The following is a 22,558-nucleotide window of genomic DNA, read 5'->3' as shown; positions in this document are numbered from 1 at the left end:
ACCATCAACTGTGGACCAGATGAGTGGCGGAGGCTGTCTTCATACCTCACTGACGATGATCCATGTCATTCCCGTTCCCCCCTCTCTTTGTTAGTCCCCATCTGTTTAGCATATGCAAATTAAGCCTTAATGAGCCTTACGGTTAATGAATGAAGTAAATAACAGTAACTATTTCATTTTACAACCTTTTGGTCTCCTTTTGTAAGATGTGTGATTTTGGGGCAACTTCAAATTAGCCAAAGTTGTTATTGCAGTATTCCTCACACATCACGTACTCCAGTTCCAACCGTTGTAAACAAATGCTTCCATTTTTACTGAGAATCAATCCCTAGGGAAGATAATGTTCTGTTCTGTCAGGAAAAAGACACATCAATTCAGGAGTCATTCACCGCAGCTAGCGAGGGTACAGTCAACTCAGATTCAAGAATCCTTCAGTAGAATGACGGGTTTGATAGGATGACATGGAATACATGGAGCTATGCACTGGGGCCCTTCAGAGGCAGCCTCTTGTAAAGTCATGTCTGAGTGGCTGGTAAAGTGGAAGACACACATCTCTCTAAATGTAACTTTTTGTCTCCTAGACACAAATAGAGCCCAATGCCAGGCAGTTAGGTCAAAGCCCCCTTTCTTATGTCCAACATAGTGCTTCCCTGTTTTGGAACCTGGCATTCATTATTCATTCACTTGACAAACATTTGTCTCTTAGGTAATTCTAAGTATGGTCATGTTTTACAGTGAGGTGTCATCACTTTAACTAGCCTAGTGTATGTATATTAAGAATCATAACTGTTGTAGCTTGCATCACTGGTTGTGTGTATCTGAAAGGCAGTGGTGCATGTTGTTTAACAACGAATATCCGGAGTTGAACATTGTTTGAGTGTTTACGGAATGTTTTCGTGCTTATTTTGGATTATAACCTAATTGGAACGTTGTGGGAACGCTAGGTAATGTCCTAAACCGTTCTTGTTTTACTGGGCTGGTAACTGTTACGTATTGCAGCATTGAACTCTGTATCAGAGATAAACTGCATCCCAAAAGGCATCCTATTTCCTATTTTGTGCACTACTTTTGACCTAGGGCTCTGGTCATAAGTAGTGCACTATATAGGGAATAGGGTGCCTTTCAGGACAAAGGAACCATCTCTCTCCCAACACACACAAGCTAACCTGTGCCCTAGTCTAATTGGTCACGGTGATCTCCACAGTGAGGCAGGCAGTAATACACACTATGCACACAGCCCGTTTACACACCAATAAAGGGGTGTGTGTGTGTTTATTCTTGTGTGTATGGGGCTTCTGAAAATGTTTTCTGGACTGTTGCATGGCTGTTTGGGTTGGACAATGCGGTGAACATCTCCACTGCCCTCCCATTGTGTGTTGGTGCTTGAGTGCGTGCATACACACACTTCTTTCTGTGTGTGTGTAAAATGTATTTGTGTGTGTGTGTGTGTGTGTGTGTGTGTGTGTGTGTGTGTGTGTGTGTGTGTGTGTGTGTGTGTGTGTGTGTGTGTGTGTGTGTGTGCGTGCGTGCGTGCGTGCGTGCGTGGGTGTGTGTGTGTGTGTGTGTGTGTACCCATGACAACCATCAACTGTGGACCAGATGAGTGGCGGAGGCTGTCTTCATACCTCACTGACGATGATCCATGTCATTCCCGTTCCCCCCTCTCTTTGTTAGTCCCCATCTGTTTAGCATATGCAAATTAAGCCTTAATGAGCCTTACGGTTAATGAATGAAGTAAATAACAGTAACTATTTCATTTTACAACCTTTTGGTCTCCTTTTGTAAGATGTGTGATTTTGGGGCAACTTCAAATTAGCCAAAGTTGTTATTGCAGTATTCCTCACACATCACGTACTCCAGTTCCAACCGTTGTAAACAAATGCTTCCATTTTTACTGAGAATCAATCCCTAGGGAAGATAATGTTCTGTTCTGTCAGGAAAAAGACACATCAATTCAGGAGTCATTCACCCCAGCTAGCGAGGGTACAGTCAACTCAGATTCAAGAATCCTTCAGTAGAATGACGGGTTTGATAGGATGACATGGAATACATGGAGCTATGCACTGGGGCCCTTCAGAGGCAGCCTCTTGTAAAGTCATGTCTGAGTGGCTGGTAAAATGGAAGACACACATGTCTCTAAATGTAACTTTTTGTCTCCTAGACACAAATAGAGCCCAATGCCAGGCAGTTACGTCAAAGCCCCTTTCTTATGTACATCCCAAATGGCATCCTATTGCCTATTTGGTACACTGCTTTTGACCTAGGGCTCTGGTCATAAGTAGTGCACTATATAGAGAATAGGGTGACTTTCAGAACACAGGAACCATCTCTCTCTCAACACACACAAGCTAGCCTGTGCCCTAGTCTAATTAGTCATAGTGATCTCCACAGTGAGGCAGGCAGGAACACACACTATGCACACAGCCCGTTCTTGTACAGTATGTGTGTGTGTGTGTGTGTGTGTGTGTGTGGGGGGGGGGGGGGGTGGGGGGGGTGGGGGGGGGGGGGGGGGGGCTTTTGATTTTCTGTCTATCAGAAAGTGGGTCACCATTTCCGTCTCAGCTGGTGTTTCTGGACCGTTTCATGGCTGTTTGGGTTGGACAATGTGGTGAACACCTCCACTGCCCTCCCATTGTGTGTTGGTGCTTGCGTGCGTGCATACACACACTTCTTTCTCCGTGTGCGTAATTTCTGGTTTTCATAAGGTTTTCATTAGGTCTACATTGCTACAGCTACCACAGGCGAACGTTAGCATGGATTACCCACGATAAACACTGAGTTTCCCAAATCCCAGATTGCAGCTTTAATGAATGTAGTGTTCTGAAAAGCTGTTGAATAACCTATACGTCAAGTGTGAATGTGTATGCTTTCAATTGTGATTCTAATAAATTCAACCAGCATTGTAAGTACTGCAAAGCTTTAATAAGGCTTTAGCTACAGTTCTTTGAAGAAGTGATCATTCAGTATAGGTTGTTTTCCCCTGGTGTAAGGGGCTGATGTAGCCTATAGTCTATAGGTTGTTTTCCCCTGGTGTAAAGGGGCTGATGTAGCCTATAGTCTATAGGTTGTTTTCCCCTGGTGTAAGGGGCTAATGTAGCCTATAGACTATAGGTTGTTTTCCCCTGGTGTAAAGGGGCTGATGTAGCCTATAGTCTATAGGTTGTTTTCCCCTGGTGTAAGGGGCTGATGTAACCTACAGTATAGGTTGTTTTCCCCTGGTGTAAGGGGCTAATGTAGCCTATAGACTATAGGTTGTTTTCCCCTGGTGTAAAGGGGCTGATGTAGCATATAGACTATAGGTTGTTTTCCCCTGGTGTAAGGGGCTGATGTAGCATATAGACTATAGGTTGTTTTCCCCTGGTGTAAGGGGCTGATGTAACCTATAGACTATAGGTTGTTTTCCCCTGGTGTAAGGGGCTGATGTAGCCTATAGACTATAGGTTGTTTTCCCCTGGTGTAAGGGGCTGATGTAGCCTACAGTATAGGTTGTTTTCCCCTGGTGTAAGGGGCTAATGTAGCCTATAGACTATAGGTTGTTTTCCCCTGGTGTAAGAGGCTAATGTAACCTACAGTCTATAGGTTGTGTCCCAGATCCCTATGGGACCTGTCCCAAAGTAGTACACTTCATAAGGAATAGACTGCTATTTGAGTGGGAAATGATAGCGTCTAGCCCTGAAAACATTGTGGAGCACTAGGTCTTTAAACAGGGGCTAAATTATACAGTGTTTACACCACCATAATTTACACTCATCCACTCATCTTCTGTTACCATGGAGGACTGTTCTGAGAGATAATGAACATAATGCTGGGAACGGTAATGACAAGAGGGAGAGAAAAGGGAGAGGGTGTGGGAATGTGTGTGTGTGTTACACAGAAGCAGAGGTAGACAGACACACACACACATGCACACATACACACACACACACACACACACACACACACAAAGCCAAGCACATATATTCTTTCAAGGTTTTATCAATGTCTCATTGTGTTCTGTTTGAAAGCCCTCCTATAGAAGGTGTTGATGTTGAAAGAGGAAAACAGGGAGTTAAGGGGGATGCTGCCTGCGTAGGAGGGGAGACCACATCAATGGAGAGGCCCGTTTCTGTAGGGGACATGGATCACATGGCTAATGAGAGTGCATGCTACAGTAATATGGAACTAAAGAATGACGGAGACATCTGCCGTTAATAACTGCTTTCATCTTACCGCTCTACTCCACCATCCCCTACACATATGTATGAAGGAAATGAACGTTTAGTGAGTGTTTTTCTGTGGTCTTGGCAAAGTAACACAAGGCGGCTCATAAACAGGCTGTGTCTTTGCTGGCTTGTGTGAACCGCCTCACTGTTTATGTCAATACTGTGTCGGTACGGGTACAGTGAGGACAGAGAGGTGAGGGGTAGTTACCACTCCAGCCAATAGCAGCCTAATCAATACATCCACTGGGAGTCTTTCAACACAGGGTAGAAAAGATGCCAATCTGGCTCCACTGGCCTCCACTCCACTGTGCTGCCAGCTCCTAGTCCCAGACAATCCCACCTAATCCACCCCCACCCCAGATTACCATGTTTGCTACTCCCTCAATCACTACCCTGCATTATGGAAATGACCACCTAGATTATATTCACCCAAACAGACAGACAGGCCACCCTACATATGGCCATGTAGATGCAGATTTAGCAGCAGACTTTGTCCATCCCCCCGTGTCTGGTTATGGACTTTTCTTCTCTTCAGATGAGCCATTTTTCAATAGATTGTCTATTGAAACACAGTGAGGGGTTGTTTTCTCTAAGTGGTCTCCTATCAGAAAAAAATCATCTCTATAGCTGATTTCCAATTAAGTTGATGCAATAAGGGGCATAAACTAAAATCACGGCTGTTGCATTGGTAAATGCTGATTTGTTTCAAGGTGAACTTGATCATGGGGTTGTGTGACATTGGCAGGATTTGACCCCTGACCCCTATCCCCAAATTCTTATCCCCACACTAGTCCTTATGAGGAGGAGAATGATCCCAATCAAATCTAAACATGGGAAGCAGGTTTCCAGGATGTAGCAAAATGGAAAAGGCTTCTGTGATTGGGGTGATACAAGAGCGGTAGTGTAGTCACAGATGGTGTGTGTGTTTGCATAATATGTGTGTGTGCTGCCTTTCTGGTCAGGTTCCACACCCAGTGATTTGATTTGTGTGGAACATTATCTGTCTGCGTCAGTTATCTCTGTCCCAACAGGTGATAAAGACTGGAACAATCTACAGAGGAACCCCCATCATCATAAAGGACCCTGTGTCTCTGTCTCGGTTCCATATTAAACCAGGCTGAAAAATCATCCATCTGTGGTCTTTGTGCGCTCTGTCATTACGGTTGGTCTGTACACTGGTGAATATTAAGATTGATACAACCCCAGCTAATGTGTGTACTTGGACTATAATGTTCCCTGATCAGTATGTGCATGTGTGTAGGATGATGTGTGTATCTGGGTGACTCTGGGATTCTCAACCTTGCCCTTTTCCAATGGAGCATATCTCATTGCTTTAGCATTGTATATCTACATTGAATTCTGTACTCTAGTCAATGCAGTATCTATGTGAGGGATAAAGTGTACTTTAGTGAGGGGTTGTGCATCACTAGAGACAGGGCCCTAGGTGAGATGTGGTTGGTGGGTCCCCTCTCCTCACAGATAAAAACATTTAACGTTTTAAAGTGAATTTCCTAGAATTCTACACATTTTGCCATGGGGCCGAGAGAACATTTAGAAATGTTATAACTCATTTCATGCAATTCTAATGATTTTGCCATGTGGCAGAGAGAAACATTTGCAGTTTTTAAGCTAATTACCTGAAATTCTACACATTTTGCCATGACTCATGCCATGTTAATATGATACCTTATTGAGCGTGACTAACAAAATTAATTTGGCCATATTTACAACAAGTTTCGACAGCTGGGTAGACTAACTTACCAATCTAAAAAATATTAGCTGACTGGGCTAATTGAGTGACAATCAGTGACTGACATAACAAGAGAAAAACTGCTGATGCACAACCACATTTCAAAATGTCACCTTCTCTACTCTACTATTCTGATGCTCAACCACATTTCAAAATGTCACCTTCTCTACTCTACTATTCTGATGCTCAACCACATTTCAAAATGTCACCTTCTCTACTCTACTATTCTGATGCTCAACGGTAAGTTGAGACCAGGGACCAGGGGCCCTAGGCGACTATGTGACTCTGCCCACTCCCGGAGATTCTGTATTTTCAAATGGTCGATTGATGTCAGCGGGGAAAGACTCTGCTAATTTAAACTCAGCCCCTTTGTCATTTTTAATAGTATCATTATTTTGGATAAAGCCACCTTGTACTTTACCACGACAGACATATTCAATAAAGCAGAGACATTTTCAATACAGACCATCTACTGAATGTATCCATTCTGGATGAGAATGACTGCTAAGTTATCTTTTTGGGCTGGTTACAGCCTACATTGGTTACCACGTCATAAAGCTGCCTAGCCAGCTGGTTCATATGCTTACAGTGAATGTGATGGTTCTCTCTCTCTCTCTCTCTCTCTCTCTCTCAGGCTTTGTTGCGATGGCAGTTTACTGGCAGGATGTGTGACCTCAGGTGAAGATAAACTGTGTTGCGCTGAATGTTCTGGAAAACGTTCCGTTGGGTGGTTTTATTGTTAACTAGAGGACGTGTCTGTGCACAGCCCACCCACACAATCACACAATCATGCAATTACACACACACACACACACACACACACACACACACACACACACACACACACACACACACACACACACTCTCTCAAAAGGACTTTCACACATCTCCGCCTTCACACACACGTCACTGCTACTGTAAAACAAACATCAATAATCCCCATGAGAGGAGAGCTTGAAATCACAGTTAAAGGGATACTAGCATGCTAGCAGATACCCATAGACTTCCAGTCATTGCGCTAAAGCTAGTTAGCATTGGCCAAAAAGTTTCAGTGGACCATGTCCCAGCCTGCCAGGCAGACATGCAAAGTGAAGACACATAAGATCAGAACAGCGACACCACAAGCCTCTGGTCAGTCTCCATCACACTGTTACTCAAGCCACAATTGTCTGATTTTACTGAAGGAAGTTGATTGGAATTAGTCAGGAAAGTGAAGAACATATTCACACACAATACGTTTGAGTATTGATGTTGAGAAGTTGTCTTGCGACATGTGAATGTTGTTGATAATGTTGAGAAATGCCCCTGGGCCCATTTCTCACACATTTCTCACAGAACCCTTACGGTTTATTAAGTAGTGGAAAGAGGAGGAAAAGGTTATGTGGATGAGAACATTTGTTGTCAGTGGTCCCAAAGTGTTGTCACAATGTGGAGAAGAGGAATGAGAGAGAGAGAGAGAGAGAGAGAGAGAGAGAGAGAGAGACTTACTAGATAAACCTCTGCTATTTTCTGATCTGTTTGCACTTTAGCTACTCTGTTGTTTTAAAAGGTCAAATAAACAGGTTGGGCAGAACCCTGGAATTTGAGAAGAGTGAGCAGGCACAGATTTACTAAACCCAATGGCTTTCTAGGCAAATCTGTCTGAGAGAGAATTAGTCTCAGCCTTGTTGAATCCTAAACTAAAGTCCTGCACTCTTAGAAAAAAGGGTTCCAAAAGGGTTCTTCGACTATCCCCATAGGAGAACCCTTTTTGGTTCCAGGTAGGACACTTTTGGTTTCAGGTAGAACTCTTTTGGGTTCCATGTAGAACCATCTGTGGAAAGGGTTCTATCTGGAACCAAAAAGGGTTTTTCAAAGGGTTATTCTATGGGGACAGCCAAAGAATACTTTTTGGCTCTAGATAGCACCTTTTTTTCTAAGAGTGTACTCTCCAACTCCTCTTGTTGTATCTGGAACTTTTTAAAACTCTGACTGGGTTTTAATTTCCCCCTATTTCCACCTCAATGTGTGATTGGTTGAAGGAGGCACAATGTGGGCCTATGGAAGTGCAGTTGTCAGGCAGATTGTGCCTTGTTTGGAGTCAAGGTCTCTTTTTACCTCACACAGCTGTTCCATTAAAAACTGTCAGGATGTAATAACAAGGCATTTGCTTGTCGGCCCCCACTATAGCTACCCACACGCACGCACGTGCCTGGGGCGGCAGGTAGCCTAGTGGTTAGAGTGTTGGGCCAGTAACCGGAAGGTTGGTGAATCCCCGAGCTGACAAGGTAAAAATCTGCCTCTGAACAAGGCAGTTAACCCACTGTTCCTAGGCCGTCATCATGTTATGTGGTGTAATGCTTTCCGGGAAAGACACACGCACAGCAACACCCTTGTCGGTGGGAGTTACAGCCACATTTAGAAGCATGATGGATTGCCTAATAGCTCTAGAAACAATGCAAGCCAGAGCAAAATTACCCGTATCAACAACCAATACACTGTCCATCTGGCTGGGACTAACAACCAGATCTATCCTCACCACAGGAGGCTGGAGTGAATGGAATATTATTGAAAACATGGGTGCTTCTCAATATGCCTACTACCATGCTCCACACCCTCATGCTCCAGGTGCATTCTCCGAGGACGTTCTCTTGAGTACGTTCTGTGAGGACGAGAATGTGGAGAAACGCATGAAACATTACATTTGAGAATCACTCACACTCCCCTCTACTGTATTACCTCATGCTGCTCCTCCCTCTACTGTATTACCTCATGCTGCTCCTCCCCCTACTGTATTACCTCACGCTGCACCTCCCCCTACTGTAATACCTCACGCTGCACCTGCCTCTACTGTATTACCTCACGCTGCACCTCCCTCTACTGTATTACCTCACGCTGCACCTCCCTCTACTGTATTACCTCACGCTGCACCTCCCCTCTACCGTATTACCTCACGCTGCACCTCCCCCTACTGTATTACCTCACGCTGCACCTCCCCCTACTGTATTACCTCAGGCTGCTCCTCCCTCTACCGTATTACCTCACGCTACACCTCCCCCTACTGTATTACCTCAGGCTGCTCCTCCCCTCTACTGTATTACCTCACGCTGCTCCTCCCCCTACTGTATTACCTCACGCTGCTCCTCCCCTCTACTGTATTACCTCACGCTGCTCCTCCCCCTACTGTATTACCTCAGGCTGCTCCTCCTCCTACTGTATTACCTCACGCTACACCTCCCCCTACTGTATTACCTCACGCTGCTCCTCCCCTCTACTGTATTACCTCACGCTGCTCCTCCCCCTACTGTATTACCTCAGGCTGCTCCTCCTCCTACTGTATTACCTCACGCTGCTCCTCCCCTCTACTGTATTACCTCACGCTGCACCTCCCCCTACTGTATTACCTCAGGCTGCTCCTCCCTCTACTGTATTACCTCACGCTACACCTCCCCCTACTGTATTACCTCACGCTGCTCCTCCCCTCTACTGTATTACCTCACGCTGCTCCTCCCTCTACTGTATTACCTCAGGCTGCTCCTCCCTCTACTGTATTACCTCAGGCTGCTCCTCCCTCTACTGTATTACCTCATGCTGCTCCTCCCGCTACTGTATTACCTCACGCTGCTCCACCCTCTACTGTATTACCTCACACTGCTCCTCCCTCTACTGTATTACCTCATGCTGCACCTCCCCCTACTGTATTACCTCAGGCTGCTCCTCCCTCTACTGTATTACCTCACGCTACACCTCCCCCTACTGTATTACCTCACGCTGCTCCTCCCCTCTACTGTATTACCTCACGCTGCTCCTCCCTCTACTGTATTACCTCAGGCTGCTCCTCCCTCTACTGTATTACCTCATGCTGCACCTCCCCCTACTGTATTACCTCAGGCTGCTCCTCCCTCTACTGTATTACCTCACGCTACACCTCCCCCTACTGTATTACCTCACGCTGCTCCTCCCCTCTACTGTATTACCTCACGCTGCTCCTCCCCCTACTGTATTACCTCACGCTGCTCCTCCTCTACCGTATTACCTCACGCTGCTCCTCCTCCTACTGTATTACCTCACGCTGCTCCTCCCCCTACTGTATTACCTCACGCTGCTCCTCCCCTCTACTGTATTACCTCACGCTGCACCTCCCCTCTACTGTATTACCTCATGCTGCACCTCCCCCTACTGTATTACCTCACGCTGCACCTCCCCCTACTGTATTACCTCACGCTGCACCTCCATCTACTGTATTACCTCATGCTGCTCCTCCCCCTACTATATTACCTCATGCTGCTCCTCCTCCTACTGTATTACCTCACGCTGCACCTCCCCCTACTGTATTACCTCACGCTACACCTCCCCCTACTGTATTACCTCACGCTGCTCCTCCCCTCTACTGTATTACCTCACGCTGCTCCTCCCCCTACTGTATTACCTCAGGCTGCTCCTCCTCCTACTGTATTACCTCACGCTGCTCCTCCCCTCTACTGTATTACCTCACGCTGCACCTCCCCCTACTGTATTACCTCAGGCTGCTCCTCCCTCTACTGTATTACCTCACGCTACACCTCCCCCTACTGTATTACCTCACGCTGCTCCTCCCCTCTACTGTATTACCTCACGCTGCTCCTCCCCCTACTGTATTACCTCACGCTGCTCCTCCCCTCTACTGTATTACCTCACGCTGCTCCTCCCTCTACTGTATTACCTCAGGCTGCTCCTCCCTCTACTGTATTACCTCAGGCTGCTCCTCCCTCTACTGTATTACCTCATGCTGCTCCTCCCGCTACTGTATTACCTCACGCTGCTCCACCCTCTACTGTATTACCTCACACTGCTCCTCCCTCTACTGTATTACCTCATGCTGCTCCTCCCCTTACTGTATTACCTCATGCTGCACCTCCCCCTACTGTATTACCTCAGGCTGCTCCTCCCTCTACTGTATTACCTCACGCTGCACCTCCCCCTACTGTATTACCTCAGGCTGCTCCTCCCTCTACTGTATTACCTCACGCTACACCTCCCCCTACTGTATTACCTCACGCTGCTCCTCCCCTCTACTGTATTACCTCACGCTGCTCCTCCCCCTACTGTATTACCTCACGCTGCTCCTCCCCTCTACTGTATTACCTCACGCTGCTCCTCCCTCTACTGTATTACCTCAGGCTGCTCCTCCCTCTACTGTATTACCTCATGCTGCACCTCCCCCTACTGTATTACCTCAGGCTGCTCCTCCCTCTACTGTATTACCTCACGCTACACCTCCCCCTACTGTATTACCTCACGCTGCTCCTCCCCTCTACTGTATTACCTCACGCTGCTCCTCCCCCTACTGTATTACCTCACGCTGCTCCTCCTCTACCGTATTACCTCACGCTGCTCCTCCTCCTACTGTATTACCTCACGCTGCTCCTCCCCCTACTGTATTACCTCACGCTGCTCCTCCCCTCTACTGTATTACCTCATGCTGCACCTCCCTCTACTGTATTACCTCATGCTGCACCTCCCCCTACTGTATTACCTCACGCTGCACCTCCCCCTACTGTATTACCTCACGCTGCACCTCCATCTACTGTATTACCTCATGCTGCTCCTCCTCCTACTGTATTACCTCACGCTGCACCTCCCCCTACTATATTACCTCATGCTGCTCCTCCCCTTACTGTATTACCTCATGCTCCTCCTCCCCCTACTATATTACCTCATGCTGCTCCTCCCGCTACTGTATTACCTCACGCTGCATCTCCCCTCTACTGTATTACCTCATGCTGCTCCTCCCTCTACTGTATTACCTCACGCTGCTCCACCCTCTACTGTATTACCTCACACTGCTCCTCCCTCTACTGTATTACCTCACGCTGCTCCTCCCCTTACTGTATTACCTCATGCTGGTCCTCCCCCTACTATATTACCTCATGCTGCTCCTCCTCCTACTGTATTACCTCACGCTGCACCTCCCCCTACTGTATTACCTCAAGCTGCTCCTCCCCATACTGTATTACCTCACGCTGCATCTCCCCGTTCACTGAACCTTCTTCCAGCCAGGACAAGGGCAACAATAGAGATTAAACATGATATACACAAAGCAAACGTTCTACTTCATTACTATCAGCTAAATGTATGTGAATTGAAATAATGTAGCTAACCAGACAGTTTAACAGGTTAAAATGACCCAAAACTAATGTTATGTAAGATTGATGTCAATTCTTCATGGTTAGCTAGCTAACAATTCTTCGTGGCTATCTGGCTAGCTAACTATACTAGTAGCTAGCCAGTTAGCCCAATTTACTTATTATAGGCTTGCGATCTACAGTATGTAGGCAGGTAAACATGCCAAAATTAACACAGCATGTATTTATTAACATATCATGATCAAATGTTGTCGTCAGGCAACATCTCATTCCAAAGTCGCAGTGTATTTTGTCTCACTTCTGCTCAAATACTGTCCGTCATTGATTTCAAGAAAATGTGCATTTTTTTACATGGTTGCGTCATAATTCTTTGCAAACGATCCATTGAAGCTTGCATCGATGCATTCTTTAAAATATGTACAAACAGAGTACGCATTCGAGAAGTGCCCTCCGTGTTCTGTTTCGCAAACTTTGATTTGGACTCATACTCCGACCCTCCCGTGCTCCAATTTGCATGCTCAGAGCACGGTAGTATGCATTTTGAGAAACACCCCAGGTGTTTGACGTGTTTGATACCATTCCATTTATTCCGTTCCAGTCATTACTATGAGCCTGTCCTCCCCAATTAAGGTGTCAACAGCCACCTGTGATCCCCAATGGCCTGTAGCCATAATTATCTGTATCCCTGTCTGGTTATACTATAATTATCTCTATTCCTGTCTCTCTATTCTATAATTATCTCTATCCCTGTCTGGTTATACTATAATTATCTCTATCCCTGTCTGGTTATACTATAATTATCTCTATCCCTTCTCTGGTTATACTATAATTATCTCTATCCCTGTCTGTTTATTCTACAATTATCTCTATCCCTGTCTCTCTATTCTATAATTATCTCTATCCCTGTCTCTCTATTCTATAATGATCTCTATCCCTGTCTGTTTATTCTACCATTATCTCTACCCCTGTCTGGTTATTCTATAACTTTCTCTATCCCTGTCTGTTTATTCTATAATTATATATATATCCCTGTTTGTTTATTCTATAATTATCTCTACCCCTGTCTGTTTATTCTATCATTATCTCTATCCCTGTCTGTTCATTCTATTTCTATTATTTCTCTTCTGATAGTCCAATCATTTAAAAAGGCCTTAAAATAGAGGGATGTATGGACAGAGAAGGGTGTAGGGATGGAGAGAGGGAGGTGGAGAGATGGATGGAGAGAGGGAGGTGTAGAGGTGTGGGTGGATAGAGGGATGGACGGAGACCGGGAGGTGTGGGTGGATAGAGGGATGGATGGAGAGCGGTAGGTGTGGGTGGATAGAGGGATGGATGGAGAGCGGTAGGTGTGGGTGGATAGCGGGATGGATGGATGGACTGGGAGGTGTGGGTGGATAGAGGGATGGATGGAGATCGGGAGGTGTGGGTGGATAGAGGGATGGATGGAGAGCGGTAGGTGTGGGTAGTTAGAGGGATTGATGGACCGGGAGGTGTGAGTGGATAGAGGGATGGATGGAGAGCGGGAGTGGTGGGTGGATAGAGGGATGGATGGAGAGGGGGAGGTGTGGATAGATAGAGGGATGGATGAAGAGAGGGATGTGTAGGGATGGATGGACGGAGGAATGGATGGATGGAGAGCGGTAGGTGTGGGTAGATAGAGGGATGGATGGAGAACGGGAGGTGTGGGTGGATAGAGGGATGGATGGAGAGCGGTAGGTATGGGTAGATAGAGGGATGGATGGAGAACAGGAGGTGTGGGTGGATAGCGGGATGGATGGATGGACCGGGAGGTGTGGGTGGATAGAGGGATGGATGGAGAGCCGGAGGTGTGGGTGGATAGCGGGACGGATGGATGGACCGGGAGGTGTGGGTTGATAGAGGTATGGATGGAGAGCGGGAGGTGTGGGTGGATAGAGGGATGGATGGAGAGTGGGAGGTGTGGGTGGATAGTGGGATGGATGGATGGAATGGGAGGTGTGGGTGGATAGAGGGATGGATGGAGAGCGGGAGGCGTGGGTGGATAGAGGGATAGATGGATGGACTGGGAGGTGTGGGTGGATAGTGGGATGGATGAATGTATGGACCGGGAGGTGTGGGTAGATAGCGGGATGGATGGATGGACTGGGAGGTGTGGGTGGATAGAGGGATGGATGGAGAGTGGGAGGTGTGGGTGGATAGTGGGATGGATGGATGGACTGGGAGGTGTGGGTGGATAGAGGGATGGATGGAGAGCGGGGGGTGTGGGTGGATAGAGGGATGGATGGAGAGTGGGAGGTGTGGGTGGATAGTGGGATGGATGGATGGACCGGGAGGTGTGGGTGGATAGAGGGATGGATGGAGAGCGGTAGGTGTGGGTGGATAGAGGGATGGATGGAGAGCGGTAGGTGTGGGTGGATAGCGGGATGGATGGATGGACTGGGAGGTGTGGGTGGATAGAGGGATGGATGGAGATCGGGAGGTGTGGGTGGATAGAGGGATGGATGGAGAGCGGTAGGTGTGGGTAGTTAGAGGGATTGATGGACCGGGAGGTGTGAGTGGATAGAGGGATGGATGGAGAGCGGGAGTGGTGGGTGGATAGAGGGATGGATGGAGAGGGGGAGGTGTGGATAGATAGAGGGATGGATGAAGAGAGGGATGTGTAGGGATGGATGGACGGAGGAATGGATGGATGGAGAGCGGTAGGTGTGGGTAGATAGAGGGATGGATGGAGAACGGGAGGTGTGGGTGGATAGAGGGATGGATGGAGAGCGGTAGGTATGGGTAGATAGAGGGATGGATGGAGAACAGGAGGTGTGGGTGGATAGCGGGATGGATGGATGGACCGGGAGGTGTGGGTGGATAGAGGGATGGATGGAGAGCCGGAGGTGTGGGTGGATAGCGGGACGGATGGATGGACCGGGAGGTGTGGGTTGATAGAGGTATGGATGGAGAGCGGGAGGTGTGGGTGGATAGAGGGATGGATGGAGAGTGGGAGGTGTGGGTGGATAGTGGGATGGATGGATGGAATGGGAGGTGTGGGTGGATAGAGGGATGGATGGAGAGCGGGAGGCGTGGGTGGATAGAGGGATAGATGGATGGACTGGGAGTTGTGGGTGGATAGTGGGATGGATGAATGTATGGACCGGGAGGTGTGGGTAGATAGCGGGATGGATGGAGAGCCGGAGGTGTGGGTGGATAGCGGGACGGATGGATGGACCGGGAGGTGTGGGTTGATAGAGGTATGGATGGAGAGCGGGAGGTGTGGGTGGATAGAGGGATGGATGGAGAGTGGGAGGTGTGGGTGGATAGTGGGATGGATGGAGAGTGGGAGGTGTGGGTGGATAGTGGGATGGATGGATGGACCGGGAGGTGTGGGTGGATAGAGGGATGGATGGAGAGCGGTAGGTGTGGGTGGATAGAGGGATGGATGGAGAGCGGTAGGTGTGGGTGGATAGCGGGATGGATGGATGGACTGGGAGGTGTGGGTGGATAGAGGGATGGATGGAGATCGGGAGGCGTGGGTGGATAGAGGGATAGATGGATGGACTGGGAGGTGTGGGTGGATAGTGGGATGGATGAATGTATGGACCGGGAGGTGTGGGTAGATAGCGGGATGGATGGATGGACTGGGAGGTGTGGGTGGATAGAGGGATGGATGGAGAGTGGGAGGTGTGGGTAGATAGTGGGATGGATGGATGGACTGGGAGGTGTGGGTGGATAGAGGGATGGATGGAGAGCGGGGGGTGTGGGTGGATAGAGGGATGGATGGAGAGTGGGAGGTGTGGGTGGATAGTGGGATGGATGGATGGACCGGGAGGTGTGGGTGGATAGAGGGATGGATGGAGAGCGGTAGGTGTGGGTGGATAGAGGGATGGATGGAGAGCGGTAGGTGTGGGTGGATAGCGGGATGGATGGATGGACTGGGAGGTGTGGGTGGATAGAGGGATGGATGGAGATCGGGAGGTGTGGGTGGATAGAGGGATGGATGGAGAGAGGTAGGTGTGGGTAGTTAGAGGGATTGATGGACCGGGAGGTGTGAGTGGATAGAGGGATGGATGGAGAGCGGGAGTGGTGGGTGGATAGAGGGATGGATGGAGAGGGGGAGGTGTGGATAGATAGAGGGATGGATGAAGAGAGGGATGTGTAGGGATGGATGGACGGAGGAATGGATGGATGGAGAGCGGTAGGTGTGGGTAGATAGAGGGATGGATGGAGAACGGGAGGTGTGGGTGGATAGAGGGATGGATGGAGAGCGGTAGGTATGGGTAGATAGAGGGATGGATGGAGAACAGGAGGTGTGGGTGGATAGCGGGATGGATGGATGGACCGGGAGGTGTGGGTGGATAGAGGGATGGATGGAGAGCCGGAGGTGTGGGTGGATAGCGGGACGGATGGATGGACCGGGAGGTGTGGGTTGATAGAGGTATGGATGGAGAGCGGGAGGTGTGGGTGGATAGAGGGATGGATGGAGAGTGGGAGGTGTGGGTGGATAGTGGGATGGATGGATGGAATGGGAGGTGTGGGTGGATAGAGGGATGGATGGAGAGCGGGAGGCGTGGGTGGATAGAGGGATAGATGGATGGACTGGGAGTTGTGGGTGGATAGTGGGATGGATGAATGTATGGACCGGGAGGTGTGGGTAGATAGCGGGATGGATGGAGAGCCGGAGGTGTGGGTGGATAGCGGGACGGATGGATGGACCGGGAGGTGTGGGTTGATAGAGGTATGGATGGAGAGCGGGAGGTGTGGGTGGATAGAGGGATGGATGGAGAGTGGGAGGTGTGGGTGGATAGTGGGATGGATGGATGGAATGGGAGGTGTGGGTGGATAGAGGGATGGATGGAGAGCGGGAGGCGTGGGTGGATAGAGGGATAGATGGATGGACTGGGAGTTGTGGGTGGATAGTGGGATGGATGAATGTATGGACCGGGAGGTGTGGGTAGATAGCGGGATGGATGGATGGACTGGGAGGTGTGGGTGGATAGAGGGATGGATGGAGAGTGGGAGGTGTGGGTGGATAGTGGGATGGATGGACTGGGAGGTGTGGGTGGATAGAGGGATGGATGGAGAGCGGGGGGTGTGGGTGGATAGAGGGATGGATGGAGAGTGGGAGGTGTGGGTGGATAGTGGGATGGATGGATGGACCGGGAGGTGTGGGTGGATAGATGGATGGATGGAGAGTGGGAGGTGTGGGTGGATAGAGGGATGGATGGAGAGTGGGAGGTGTGGGTTGATAGAGGGATGGATGGATGGATGGATGGACCGGGAGGTGTGGGTGGATAGAGGGATGGATGGAGAGTGGGAGGTGTGGGTGGATAGAGGGATGGATGGAGAGTGGGAGGTATGGGTGGATAGAGGGATGGATGGACCCGAACATTTGGGCTTCATGATGTCAGGCTACCGACAACCAGCTGAACACACACACATACACACTTTCACAAAGGAACGTCCACATACTGTATGTTCCATTTAATGCTACGTGAGAAGTGACCTTCCATGGGGACAATGGGATTGAGGAAAATGGAGACCTTCATCAAATTAATGCTTTTTAATCAGCTTTTTCTACAGTGTTGTATTGCACTTCATTGTATAACATTGTGTAAGTTATTGAGGAGATTTTCTTGTCAATAAAGGCTTCTCACAACAACAAAAAAAACGTATGCAGCTTTGTGACAAGCCCCGTTTTTTCCCCATAAAGTGATAATGTGTGAGTGTGGGGTGATCAATACAACGCCTGTGTGTCTAATCCTCACGAGCGCTCAATCAGAGAGAAGTCTCTCACAGCACGTCTGTCACACACACACACACACTTTACCTGAATCTGTCTCCTCTCACAACCAAGGACAGATATACTGTAGTTGGACAGCGTGTGATAAAATATAAACTATTAAAAAATGAGAGAGATTGACTCTCCACTCTCCATCGTACCCCAGTTGGTGATCCTTAAGCGAACGTTGATGCTAACAGCGATTTGGTTCCCACACCCTGACCTGTACACTCTGCCACAGCTTAATGACCTCTTTCTCCATCCTCTTGCACAACATCTTACATCATCACCAACGACCACTCTTTGTGTCCTCTCCGGGCCCGTGTTAAAGAGCTCCTGACCTTGTTTTTGTCTCTGTGTCTCTTCCATGCTAACACGTTAACATGATGTTTGTATGGAGTTGACTGGCCCGCTGGTAATGAAAAGTCATCCTCAAATGAAGCTTAGGTCTGGTAAAAAAAAAGCCTGTCCCTTTAAGAACTCAGCGAAGATGTCACATCCTCAAATGTAGCATAGGTAAACCTTACTTAGCATTGAGAGCTGTGGTGACATGGCCTTGTCTGAGACTAGACTAGAGGAATTAGTGACTTTGAATATTAAAGGCACTCTCCATAGATTTTTACCCCTATCATTGCACAAGGAATTACATGAGGGGTGTTCATCTGGGGTTCCAAGTTTGGACACATATACTCAATCCAGGGTTTTTCTTTATTTTTACTATTTTTCTCTACATTGTTGAATGATAGTGAAGACATCAAAACTACGAAATAACATGGAATCATGTAGTAACCAAAAAAGTGTTAAACAAATCAAAATATATTTTAGATTTTAGATTCTTCAAAAGTAGCCATCCTTTGCCTTGATGACAGCTTTGCACACTCTTGGTATTCTCTCAACCAGCTTCACCTGGAATGCCTTTCCAACAGTCTTGAAGGAGTTCCCACGTATGCTAAGCAATTGTTCAACTAGCTACGAATACACTAGCTATACATCAACTAGCTACACATCAACTAGCTACACGTCAACTAGCTACACATCAACTAGCTATACATCAACTAGCTACACTTTAACTAGCTATACGTCAACTAGATATACATCAACTAGATACATGTCAACTAGCTACACATCAACTAGCTATATGTCAACTTGATATACATCAACTAATTACAAATCAACTAGCTATACGTAAACTAGCTACACATTAACTAGCTTTATATCAACTTGATATACATCAACTAGCTACAAATCAACTAGCTATACGTCAACTCACTACACGTCAACTAGTTATGCGTCAACTAGCTATACGGGAACGAGCTATACCTCAACTAGCTACACGTCAACTAGCTACACATCAACTAGCTATACGTCAACTTGCTATACATCAACTAGCTAGACATCATCTAGCTGCACATCACTTAGCTATACATCAACTAGCTATACATCAACTAGCTACACATCAAATAGCTGTACGTCAACTAGCTATACGTCAACTAGCTAAACGTCAATGAGCTACACATCAACTAGCTATATATCAATCTGATATGCATCAACTAGCTACACATAAACTAGCTATACGTCAACTAGCTATACGGGAACTAGCTATACCTCAACTAGCTATACGTCAACTAGCTACACGTTAACTAGCAACACGTCAACTAGCTGTACATCATCTAGCTATTGGTCAACTAGCTACACATCAACTAGCTGCATATCAACTAGCTATACGTCAACTTGCTACACATCAGCTAGCTATACATCAACTAGCAAAACGTCAACTAGCTATACATCCACTAGCTACATGTCAACTAGCTATACGTCAACTAGCTACACATCGTCTAGCTACAGATCAATTAGCTATACATCAACTAGCTACAAATCAACTAGCTATATGTCAACTAGCTATACGTGAACTAGCTATACATCAACTAGCTACACATCAACTAGCTACACATCAACTAGCTCTACATCAACTAGCTTTCTGTCAACTAGCTATATGTCAACTAGCTACACATCGTCTAGCTACAGATCAATTAGCTATACATCACCTAGCTATACATGAACTAGCTATATGTCAGCTAGCTTTACATCAACTAGCTTTACATCAACTAGCTACACATCAACTAGCTTCACATCAACTAGCTGCACATCACCTAGCTACAGATCAACTAGCTTCACATCAACTAGCTGCACATCACCTAGCTACAGATCAACTTACTATACATCAATTAGCTACACATCACCTAGCTACAGATCAACTTACTATACATCAATTAGCTACACATCACCTAGCTACAGATCAACTAGCTTCACATCAACTAGCTTCACATCACCTAGCTACAGATTAACTAGCTATACATCAATTAGCTACACATCACCTAGCTACAGATCAACTAGCTTCACATCAACTAGCTGCACATCACCTAGCTACAGATCAACTAGCTTCACATCAACTAGCTGCACATCACCTAGCTACAGATCAACTAGCTTCACATCAACTAGCTGCACATCACCTAGCTACAGATCAACTAGCTTCACATCAACTAGCTGCAGATCACCTAGCTACAGATCAACTAGCTTCACATCAATTAGCTACACATCACCTAGCTACAGATCAACTAGCTATACATCAATTAGCTACACATCACCTAGCTACAGATCAACTAGCTTCACATCAATTAGCTACACATCACCTAGCTACAGATCAACTAGCTTCACATCAATTAGCTACACATCACCTAGCTACAGATCAACTAGCTATACATCAATTAGCTACACATCACCTAGCAATAGATCAACTAGCTTCACATCAATTAGCTACACATCACCTAGCTACAGATCAACTAGCTTCACATCAATTAGCTACACATCACCTAGCTACAGATCAACTAGCTATACATCAATTAGCTACACATCACCTAGCTACAGATCAACTAGCTTCACATCAATTAGCTACACATCACCTAGGTACAGATCAACTAGCTTCACATCAATTAGCTACACATCACCTAGCTACAGATCAACTAGCTTCACATCAATTAGCTACACATCACCTAGCTACAGATCAACTAGCTTCACATCAATTAGCTACACATCACCTAGCTACAGATCAACTAGCTTCACATCAATTAGCTACACATCACCTAGCTACAGATCAACTAGCTTCACATCAATTAGCTACACATCACCTAGCTACAGATCAACTAGCTTCACATCAATTAGCTACACATCACCTAGCTTCAGATCAACTAGCTTCACATCAATTAGCTACACATCACCTAGCTACAGATCAACTAGCTTCACATCAATTAGCTACACATCACCTAGCTACAGATCAACTAGCTATACATCAATTAGCTACACATCACCTAGCTACAGATCAACTAGCTTCACATCAATTAGCTACACATCACCTAGCTACAGATCAACTAGCTTCACATCAATTAGCTACACATCACCTAGCTACAGATCAACTAGCTTCACATCAATTAGCTACACATCACCTAGCTACAGATCAACTAGCTATACATCAATTAGCTACACATCACCTAGCTACAGATCAACTAGCTATACATCAATTAGCTACACATCACCTAGCTACAGATCAACTAGCTTCACATCAATTAGCTACACATCACCTAGCTACAGATCAACTAGCTTCACATCAATTAGCTACACATCACCTAGCTACAGATCAACTAGCTTCACATCAATTAGCTACACATCACCTAGCTACAGATCAACTAGCTTCACATCAATTAGCTACACATCACCTAGCTACAGATCAACTAGCTTCACATCAATTAGCTACACATCACCTAGCTACAGATCAACTAGCTATACATCAATTAGCTACACATCACCTAGCTACAGATCAACTAGCTTCAAATCAATTAGCTACACATCACCTAGCTACAGATCAACTAGCTTCACATCAATTAGCTACACATCACCTAGCTACAGATCAACTAGCTATACATCAATTAGCTACACATCACCTAGCTACAGATCAACTAGCTTCACATCAATTAGCTACACATCACCTAGCTACAGATCAACTACCTATACATCAATTAGCTACACATCACCTAGCTACAGATCAACTAGCTTCACATCAATTAGCTACACATCACCTAGCTACAGATCAACTAGCTTCACATCAATTAGCTACACATCACCTAGCTACAGATCAACTAGCTTCACATCAACTAGCTGCACATCACCTAGCTACAGATCAACTAGCTATACATCAATTAGCTACACATCACCTAGCTACAGATCAACTAGCTTCACATCAATTAGCTACACATCAACTAGCTACACATCACCTAGCTACAGATCAACTAGCTATACATCAACTAGCTACACATCACCTAGCTACAGATCAACTAGCTTCACATCAATTAGCTACACATCACCTAGCTACAGATCAACTAGCTTCACATCAATTAGCTACACATCACCTAGCTACAGATCAACTAGCTATACATCAACTAGCTGCACATCACCTAGCTACAGATCAACTAGCTATACATCAACTAGCTGCACATCACCTAGCTACAGATCAACTAGCTATACATCACCTAGCTACAGATCAACTAGCTATACATCAATTAGCTACACATCACCTAGCTACAGATCAACTAGCTATACATCAATTAGCTACACATCACCTAGCTACAGATCAACTAGCTATACATCAATTAGCTACACATCACCTAGCTACAGATCAACTAGCTTCATATCAATTAGCTACACA

Source organism: Oncorhynchus mykiss, chromosome 15, assembly GCF_013265735.2.
Source record: "Oncorhynchus mykiss isolate Arlee chromosome 15, USDA_OmykA_1.1, whole genome shotgun sequence".
Taxonomy (NCBI): domain Eukaryota; kingdom Metazoa; phylum Chordata; class Actinopteri; order Salmoniformes; family Salmonidae; genus Oncorhynchus; species Oncorhynchus mykiss.
Note: the sequence above shows the minus strand (reverse complement) of the source record.